Below are 6,764 nucleotides of genomic sequence, written 5' to 3' on the forward strand. Positions count from 1 at the left end.
CTATGCTGATGACACCCAACTAATCCTGTCTTTTCCCCGATCAGAAACACAGGTAGCAGCACGAATCACTGCCTGTCTGACCGACATCTCTCAGTGGATGTCTCAACACCACCTGAAGATTAACCTTGACAAAACTGAACTTCTTTTCCTTCCAGGGAAAGACTCTCCCATCCACGACCTGACTATTAACTTTGACAACTCTGTGTTAACCCCCACTCCGACGGCTAGGAACCTGGGTGTAACACTCGACAGCCAACTCTCCCTTACTGCCAACATTTCTGCAACAACACGGTCCTGTAGATTCATGCTGTACAACATCAGGAGAATACGCCCCCTTCTCACTCAGAAGGCGGTGCAGGTTCTGGTCCAGGCTTTGATCATCTCACGTCTAGATTACTGTAACTCGCTCCTGGCAGGTCTACCTGCTACTGCCATCCGACCTTTGCAGCTCATCCAGAATGCAGCAGCTCGACTGGTTTTTAACCAACCTAAATTCACTCACACTACTCCTCTCCTCCGCTCCCTTCACTGGTTACCAGTGGCTGCTCGCATCCGGTTCAAAACACTAGTACTTGCGTACCATGCTGTGAACGGATCCGGTCCAGTCTACATCCAGGACATGGTCAAACGCTACACCCCACCCCGTTCACTCCGCTCTGCTTCGGCCAATCAGCTCGTTGCTCCCTCACTGCGAGCTAAACAATCATCAAAAACACGACTGTTTTCCGTCCTGGCTCCTAAATGGTGGAATGAGCTCCCCATTGACATCCGGACATCAGAAAGTCTACACATCTTCCGCCGAAAACTAAAAACATACCTCTTCCGACTTTACCTTGAATAAATAAAAAAAAAAAAAAAAACAAAAAAAAAAAAACACTAACAACTTTTTGAAACTAACACTTTACTAGCACTTAAATGGCACTTACTTATAGCACTTTGTAGTTTTGCCTTATTTGAAGAAATTGTATTTTCTTGATTCTTGTCGTCCTTGGTATGTACCCTCGGGTTTGAATGCACTTATTGTAAGTCGCTTTGGATAAAAGCGTCAGCTAAATGAAATGTAATGTAATGTAATCCAGCGCACATCATTGCACATCATCGTGCGGCGCACATCACCCTGCGGCGCATATCATCATCACCGCACATCATCGGAGTGTGGGTCTCCTCTCTGCTCTGACTGCAGCAGGACTCCTGCGTAAGGCTACTGGGAGATTGAATGCTGCTCGTTGAGGACAGTAACTGCAGAACAATACGTGCTTTAACGTCAGTCTCCAAAACACCAGAAAATCTCCAATATCACTCTAAAAGTCGCTAGATTTGTCGCTAGTAGCTATTGACAAAAAAATTCACCATGAGGGTTTGGAAAGTTGCCAGATTTAGCGCCCCGGCGCCTGTGTGTAGGTGCTGTCCCTTTGGTGCTGTCCGCGACACACACAACACTGTTCAGGAAGCCACTGCAGAGGGGCGGCTCTTTAGAGCCGCGGGTTGCAGACCCCTGTCAACGGCGAAAGAGCGATTTGTTTACTGCTCCGCTACTAAAGAGTTGCGGACGTTAAACGATGGGCGCGCCACACATTTTGATAATCACTGCCCTACACAGTGGATCCCCCCCCCTTGTCCGTTCCATTTGGGAGACCCAGAGTTGAACTGTCCCCCGCAACTTCCCCTTTCTCACACAGCATCAAGCATGGGCGCTGCAGTTGCAGGGGGCGCCAATTTGCCAATTTGCCAATTTGCCAAAGTCATCTGGCTTCGCGGGCCAGATGACTTTTTTTTTTAAGTGCTCGTGCGCCCCCCACGTGACATGAGAAGGTGCCGCCCCGGGCGGCTGCCCGGTTCGCCCCTGCCCAAAATCGCCACTGATTGAGCACTTGCCAATACATACGTCAATCGTGACATGGCAGGTAACACCATGTAACATGCAATAGAATGCAATGTTGCTGTTTTCAGCAAAGTTGCTGTGTTATGGGGCTGCTGTGAAAGAGCAGGCCATCCACTAACCAGAGGATCGACAGTTCAATCCCTTTCCAACCCATTTCGGGTGCCACTTTGCTCCTGACAGCAGTGTATGAGTGATAGAGAAATAGATGCACTGTAAGGGTGAATGGCAAAACAGTAAAGTGCTTTAAGTGGTCATCAAGACTATTTTTTTTAAAAGATGTGCAAATTGGGGCAAATCTGAACCGCTTTTCAGTCACTGGTGTGACCCTATGAACGAGAGGTTGGGCTGTCAGAAATTTATGTAAATGTGGGCGGCTTCAATGGTAATTTGATTATAATAAATATTATGCAATGTCATCATAAATATATTCTTTACTATTAGTGTATTACACAATTATTATTATTATTCTGTGTTGCTGTCCATTATTTATTAGGAAACAAGCATTATGTTCCTCCGCAGTACTGCATAATGAGAAAGTAACCCTGACTATGTTTTGTCCAGTGGACTCAACGAGAGCCTTCAGAAGTTGCCTGGACATATCAGATAAACAGAAACATGTTTCCCAGTGGCTCCCGTCATCACCTGAGGGCTTGGCCACAGAGCACAGTCTTATTAGCTCCAATAGACTTCTAACCTTCATTTTCTCCTCTCCTCCATCATTAGCCATTAATTATTCACTTTCATCTCTCCCTCTCTGTACTACTCAGGGATCCTTCCGCCTGTCTTCAGCATAGCCTACACCCAATAGCCACAAGCTCTTAAGGCTAGATTCTGCAGTAATGACTTCCAGCTCAATCTTCAGGTAACAAGCATTTCCTGGTAGTTGTGTTTGCCTGAGGACAACTTACTGCTCCTCCCTGGGATCAGTGGTGTCTTTGTCAATTAAGTTATGTTCAGACTTCAGAAATATTATACTGTAGGCTTTGTCACTCTGTTACATTAATGGCTTTTTTTCATGGAGAGGTTAGAAAACTGTAACAGTTAAGTAAAACATTTCTGTATGTCCCTCATCAACAGCGCCACAGAGACACAGAGATGTTTGACAGTTGACGCTTATTTATCTGTTTTGTTAGGTTTTTATATTTTTATCATTGAAATGTGTTCATTGTTTTTCACTCTCAAGCTGAAAAAGACTGAATCTGAAGAACTTCCCGTGTTCAGATTTAGAGAAAAAATGATTTAGTTGGTTTTTGTTGTGTCTGTTTGTTTCAGTTTCTTTTTTTGTAGTTTGTTTGTGTGTATTCTAAATAGCTTTGTGTTTTGAGTAACTTTGGTGGATTTGAAACTGTATATATTTATGAGTCCCTTGTTTTTAGTATGTGTTTTTTGAGTCTCTGAATATTATTTAGTCTCTGAATTTTATTTTATTTAGTCTCCTCATGTTTGTTTTGAGTCTCGTTGTGCTTGTTTTGAGTCTCTTTCATGTTTGTTTTGAGTCTCATTCTTGTTTGTTTTGAATCTCTTTTGTGTTTGTTTTTAGTCTCTCTCAGGTTGTTTTGAGTCTCTTTCGTGGGTTTCTTAAAGTCTCTGTGTTTGTATTGAGTCACTTTTGTGTTTGTTTTGAGTCACTAAATGTTTGTATTGAGTCTCTTTTATGTTTGTTTTTAGTCTCTTTTATGTTGTGTCTCTCTATTTGTTTTGTGTCTCTTTGTAGTTATTTTGCATCTCCACTCCCTGATGAGTCACACTTTTACCTTTTAACAATGTACACAATAAGGCTTCCATTACAGTGGCATGTAGTGGGGCAATAAAGTCAGTACACTGTTGATGCTGTGAAATTTAGCAACATTTGCACAAAAAAAGCCTCATAGCCGTCCCTCTCCTCAGCCCATCAACCCCTCTCTCACAAGGAGGGCAGTTAAAACACAGTCCATAAATGTAGGCAGTGAAGTTCATTAGGGCTGGCCTAGTTTTGGAGGCAGTAGCACTAGAGAGGGGCAGAGGAGCTTGAATCAGGGTCTGGGGGGTTATTGGTACATGACTGAGATTATGGATATTTACTGTTAAAGGGACCTCCAGGAGCTGTTGTCAGAGGGCCCAGAAACTCAAGACGCAGTCCTGCGTGGAGGGCTTAAAATGGGATGAATCTGCATCCAGGCCAGCTGAAGTAACAATAGCATTAAACCGTCCTGTGAAGACACTTCCTGTTTCTGTTTGGTGTGAGAAGAACTAACACAGAAAATCATGTTTATCCTGTATACAGGAAAACAAAAGATGGAGGCTTATGTTCTATTGTAAAATGAATTGTAAAAGGAAGCATACATTGAGTTCCTTTTTGAAGGAAAGCTATTACCACTCTGAAACTGTGTGAATTTCCTTATAATTTAGATTGCTCTCGGATGTTTGTTGTAAAAACAAATCTCCCTACCTTTACACTTGTTTTTCTCTCTGTTTCATTGACAACTAGCTGCTTTGATAACTGGAAAGGTCGTAACAGAGGATGTATAAATCCTCCCAAAATTAATAGAAACATCCTTTAAAGAAAAAAGACAATTGAAAGTGGTCAAATGCCATTTGCTGTATAAACTGTTCTGCATGTGTGCAAGTAGTTTAATTTCCAACCTTACTATGTAGGCCTAGGTTCACATCCAAAGTTGAGTCTGTGGTTTAGTCAACAGCAGTTTTTTACCGGTACCTCACTACCAAAGGCTGCTCTCCCTGATTGCTACTTCATAGACTTGTGCTCCAACTGCACAAAATCATAGCTTTAACATCCATGATATTTTGGCTCCACAGTAGTTTTCTCTGGCCCTCTACATAACACAACAGGTGATGACATGTTTAGCCGCATGTTGTCTTTTCACCGCTGGCTGTCGAAGTGGTGTCCTGTAAATGGTGTGGGCTTTGTAGATAATTGGCTAACTTTTTGGAGAAAACCTGGTTTTGTTAGGAGAGATGGCGTTCATCCCACTTGGGATGGAGCAGCTCTCTTATCTAGGAATATTACATGACAACCCATAGTTGGGACCAGGAAGCAGAGCTGCAGTGCTAAACACTTCTCTGCGCTCCCTCTGGATCAGTCACAAAACCCCATAGAGATTGTGTCTATCCACCGTCCAATTTAATTATTGAAATGAAACAATAACATAGCGAGAACTCCACACAAAAATCTAATACAAATTAAAACAACCTCTGAAACAACACAGGAAACTAAGACTTTAAATGTAGTCTTTTAAACATTAGATCACTGTCAACTAAGGCTATTGAAGTTAATAAACTAGTCTCTGATTAAAACATAGACTTATTGTCCCTCACTGAGATGTGGCTGCATCCTGATGAATATGTCATACTAAATAAATCTACTACCCCCAGTCATGTAAATTCACAGGTTCCCAGAGAATTTGGGCGAGGAGGTGGAGCTGCTGCTATTTTTAACTCCAGTCTATCAATTAATCCTAAACCTAAACTCAGCTACAAATCTTTTTAATGTCTTGTTTTTAGTCTTCCACGCCATCCAGGAAACACCAACAGCCAATCATATTTGCTGTAGTTTACCGTGCTCCGGAGGCTTATACCGAATTTTTAACGGTATTCCCGGAGATTTTATCGAACCTAGTCCTAAAGACTAATGAAATTATTATTGTTGGTGACTTTAATATTCATGTTGACAATAATAAAGATAGCATTAGATTAGCATTTATCACAGTACAGAGACAGCCTTGGCAAAAATCATTAATGACCTTTTAATAGCCTCAGATCAGGGACTTGTGTCTGTCCTCGTTCTGTTAGATCTCAGTGCAGCATTCGACACAATTGACCATAAAAATGTATTACAAAGACTCAAACAGCTAATTAACATTAATGGAACCGCCCTTAACTGGTTTAAATTGTATTTTTCTGATCGCTCCCAATTAACATCCAAAAATTAATGATGAGTCATCTGTACGCACCAAAGTTAACCATGGTGTTCCACAGGGCTCTGTGCTCGGTCCAATTTTATTCTCATTATATATGCTTCCACTAGGAAACATTATCAGGACACACTCGGTAAATTTCCACTGCTATGCGGATGACACCCAGTTATATTTGTCAATAAAACCTGTACAAAGTAATCAATTAACTAAACTTCGAGCATGTCTCAAGGACATAAAAACCTGGATGACCCGCAATTTTCTCTTATTAAACTCAGACAAAACAGAGGTTATAATACTTATAACTTCATAAGCCCCAAACACCTTAGAGATACATAATCTAATGATATAACTGCGCTAGACGACATTGCCCTTGCTTCCAATGAAACGGTCAGGAACTTGGGAATGATCTTCGATCCTGATTTGTCCTTTAATAGTCACTTAAAACAAATTTCTAGGACCGCTTTTTTCCACTTGCGTAATATTTCAAAAATTAGACATGTCCTTTCACAAAAAGATGCAGAAAAGACTGTACAGCTTGTCCAAAATGCCGCAGCGCGTGTCCTGACTAGAACAAAGAGAATAGAGCACATTTCTCCAGTATTAGCATCGCTACACTGGCTTCCAGTTAAATCTAGAATAGAATTTAAAATTCTCCTCCTCACCTTCAAGGCCCTTAATAATATAGCGCCTCTTTACCTTAAAGAGCTGTTACTACCTTATAAACCCGCTAGAGCACTCCGCTCCCAGAATTCAAGCCTACTTGTCGTCCCTAAAGTCTCTAAAAGTAGAGTAGGAGCCAGAGCTTTTAGCCATCAAGCCCCTCGGCTGTGGAATAATCTACCACTTTCAGTTCGGGAGGCAGACATCTGTTCGTATAGGCTCAAAACCTTCCTTTTTGATAAAGCTTATAGTTAGAGCTAATTAGTGCGCCAGAACGTTACCAGTTCTTTTTTATGACACATGACACA

This window comes from Platichthys flesus, chromosome 19 (assembly GCF_949316205.1).
Source record: "Platichthys flesus chromosome 19, fPlaFle2.1, whole genome shotgun sequence".
Classification (NCBI taxonomy): Eukaryota; Metazoa; Chordata; class Actinopteri; order Pleuronectiformes; family Pleuronectidae; genus Platichthys; species Platichthys flesus.